This window comes from Bos indicus x Bos taurus, chromosome 20 (genome assembly GCF_003369695.1).
Source record: "Bos indicus x Bos taurus breed Angus x Brahman F1 hybrid chromosome 20, Bos_hybrid_MaternalHap_v2.0, whole genome shotgun sequence".
In the NCBI taxonomy this organism is placed as follows: domain Eukaryota; kingdom Metazoa; phylum Chordata; class Mammalia; order Artiodactyla; family Bovidae; genus Bos; species Bos indicus x Bos taurus.
The window spans coordinates 64,041,001-64,044,991 of NC_040095.1; positions in this window are offsets into that span (position 1 = coordinate 64,041,001).

Genomic DNA, 3,991 nt, shown 5'->3' on the forward strand with positions numbered 1-3,991 from the left:
AGACATGACTGAGAGACTAAGCAACAACAGCAGGGCCCAAGACAGGCCTGCTCCATATCCAACATTTGCTGAAGTGAATCTAGACTCCATCCTTAAAAAAGCATTTTGCTAATAGTCATGCAATAGTCTCCACTACCCATGATCATTTCCTGTTGCAAATTCTGGGGCAGACAAAACTGAGAGACTCCTTAGCCCCCAGGAGCCTGGTTGGCAGTTCTGTATGGGGTAGAGGGGGCGGCATCCACAGGAAATGATCACAAGAGGGGTCCTTCCACTTGCTTGGGTGCAGGGAAAGCTAGAAGATGCAGGAAGAACTGGACTCAAGAGTTTCTGAGCTGTCTTACTTGTTCTGCCCCAAAGCATCCCTGTGGTATAGTTAAAGGCATGGGGAAGCAGGAATGGAATGGGATGTGAGGTTTAGAGTTCAGAGTAACCCATGGAAATGACTATTCTTCAGAGTTGTTTGAATGAGGGAGCTAAGATCAGGGGGTTGCTAGCAACAGGTGATGTTTCTGTATCCAGTAAAGATGAAATCAAGATTGCCGGGAGAAATATCAATAACCTCAGATATGCAGATGACACCACCCTTATGGCAGAAAGCAAAGAAGAACTAAAGAGCTTCTTGTTAAAAGTGAAAGAGGAGAGTGAAAAGGTTGGCTTAAAACTCAACATTCAGAAAACTAAGATCATGGCATCAGGTCCCATCACTTCATGGCAAATAGATGGGGAAACAGTGGAAATAGTGACAGACTTTATTTTGGGGGGCCTCCAAAGTCACTGCAGATGGTGATTGCAGCCATGAAATTAAAAGAGGCTTGCTCCTTGGAAGATAAGTTATGACCAAACTAGACAGCATATTAAAAAGCTTTTTACTTTTTAATTTAATTTACTTTGCCAACAAAGGTGCATCTAGTCAAAGCTATGGTTTTTCCAGTAGTCATGTATGGATGTGAGAGTTGGACTATAAAGAAGGCTGAGCACCAAAGAATTGATGCTTTTGAACTGTGGTGTTGGAGAAGACTCATGAGAGTCCCTTGGACTGCAAGGAGATCCAACCAGTTCATCCTAAAGGAAATGAGTTCAGAATATTCATTGGAAGGACTGATAGCGAAGCTGAAACTCCAATACTTTGGCCACTTGATGCAAAGAACTGACTCATTGGAAAAGACACTGATTCTGGGAATGATTGAAGCCAGGAGGAGAAGGGGACAACAGAGGATGAGATGGTTGGATGGCATCACCAACTCAATGGACATGCGTTTGAGTAAACTCCGGGAGTTGGTGATGGACAGGGAGGCCTGGCGTGCTGCAGTCCATGGGGTCGCAAAGAGTCAGACAAGACTGAGCAACTGAACTGACTGAACTGAAAGAAGGTGTTGGCGTTTCCAGGACTCCCAACTAGGTGTGAACCCCATCCTGCATCTGAAAAGGAAAAGGAACTGAAGGGGTGAGGAGGAAGCTAGGAGACTGCGTGGACTGAGGAGCCTGATCACGTGGCTTGTGCAGCCAGCAGCTTACAAGTAGGATCAGCTCATCTTAGAGTCTTAAGACGTTCACGTCTTCCCTGAAAACTGCAGGTAAAGGCCCCCAAAGCAGCTGTTTTTCCAGGTTAATAATGGGGTAGGAATGAATTAAAAACATTTGAGTTTGGAGGTTGGCTAGAAGATGCAGAATTCCATTTCCTAAGTCCTACTGGATGAAGGGAGATACATCAACTGTAAAGTTTTGTTGCCATGAAAAATCACAACACTTAAACTTTTTCTCAAGTTATTTTCTTGGGGACACTTGGCAATCTGTGGAGGGGATGGTCGTGCTCTTGGTTCAGGGCAGAGGACTCTGTAAGAGAAAGACACCAGCAGAGAGTGTAGGCTGTAGGGACGGACTTCATGGGGACCCCATCTTGAAGGAGGCTGCTTTTCTCCACGAGGCATTTGCTGAGTGTTGGGATGGCAAGGAAAGGTAAGCAGCAGGACTGCCTCCTCTTGGTGTCCAGGAAATCAAGTCCCCCTAGAGCAAGGGTCTGCAGCTACAGAAGAGCAGAGCCCACAGGCTCCAGATGATGGAGACCAGAGGAAGACTGGGTGTCACTAAAGCCGCTACCAGGTGGGACCCTCTCCAGTTCCTCACTGAACTGAAATCAGTTTCTCATCACACCTGCTTTACAGAAGAGGGATACTCGTCTCTGGGAAAACAAACAAAAACAACTCATAAATCCCAGAGCCTATAGTATTTTCTACAAAACTGACAACAAATAATGTTACCAGACATCGTATATTGCTATAAATTATTATTAATTCCCCTGGTAGATCTATGGTGAATCCAGTGGGTTTTGTTGATGTTGTTGCTTTTATTTATTTATTTTTTTTGTTGAAAATTACAAGTATGTTCTCAGTTGTCTATGTAAATGCAAAGGATGGAGAATACAAAATTACCTTGAATAAGATTCACCAGCTTCCACATCTTAGGATAAAGCTATGTAAGGGATGTTTGATGAAATTCAGCATCATTTGTGATTTAAAAAAATTATCAAGTAAAGAAGAAATAAAAAATGCATTTTATTACCTGATAAAGATCAGCTATCAGAGACCTGCAGCAAATGCAGTGCTTTTTAGAGATACTTAAATAGCTGGGAAAGACTGAAGGCAAAAGGAGAAGAAGGTGGCAGAGATTAGATGGTTAGATAGCATCACCAACTCAACGGACATGAATTTGAGCAAACTCTGGGAAACAGTGAAGGACAGGGAAGCCGGGTGTGCTGTCTCAGAGTCAGAGTTGCAAAGAGTCAGACACGGCTTATCAACTGAACAACAACAAATAGCTATTCTATTAAGCAAAGGAGCAAGACAAAGTCATTTTCTCTTCCCTTATTATTCAATGAGTGTTCAGTGCAGGTACACCTTCTGCACAACGATGCACGGAAGATTCTCTCAATTCAGGTATATGAGGAAAACAAGTGAGTGCTATGGGAGTTGCGAAGAAAAAAAAGACAGCTTTTTTCTTTTTTTTTTTTTACTGTAGATGCATGGTCTACACAGACAATTTGCTGGGAAGGTACTACATCAATCAGATTAGAATGAATTATGCTGCAGAACACCCAGATTCAGAAGTCTAACAGAGGAAGCCTTCTTTCTTGCTGACTCGGTGTCCACTGTGTCTCCAGACTGACTGCCCTTCACATCCCCTTGTAACAACCTTCCTGCCGACAGAGACCCCGCTGTCCTGCAGCCTCCATGTGTCACCGGAGGCATCCTTCTTTGTGGTGAGTTTGCTATAGGATCGGAAGGGGAATGGGATACTGATTTTTAAATGCTGACATCTAGAAATCATAAACATAATTTTTGCAGACATCTTGCTGATCAAATCAAGACACCTGTCCACATCTAACCTCAAGGTGGGGGTAGTTTAATCCTTCCAAGGATCTAGAGGAGAGAATGAAAGTATGAGTAAATAGAAAAAAGTCTACTACAATCACCTAGAAATAAAACAATGAAGAAGATGGACATAACATATGGAGAAAACTGTGAAATATTATTTGAAAAAAAAATAATGTAATGGAATACTATGGGAATAATCAAAGCAAAATATTAATTTTATCTAAAATAATGTATAAATTTAATAAATTCTAATCAAACTCCTAAGATTTTAAAAATTAAATTGGATGAGCTAAGCATATATTTCTTGAAGAATTCTCATTTAAAATATCTTTTAGTATTTCTTTTTTATAAACAAATGATTGATAAAATAATGCAATATACAATAAAGCTAATTTTTAAATTTCTGTGAAAGAATAAAAACTTAAGAATTGATGAAGGAAAAAATGGAGTAGTAATGATTGACTTAATCAAGATAACATGATTTGTCATAAAATAATAATTACACCATTTTTAAGTTTTCTTCATGGAAGATAAATAAGTTTAAATAATGGGGAAACAAGAAATAGAAATATGAATATGAGACCTAGTAAAAGCAGATATATTGGGGGAAATGAGAA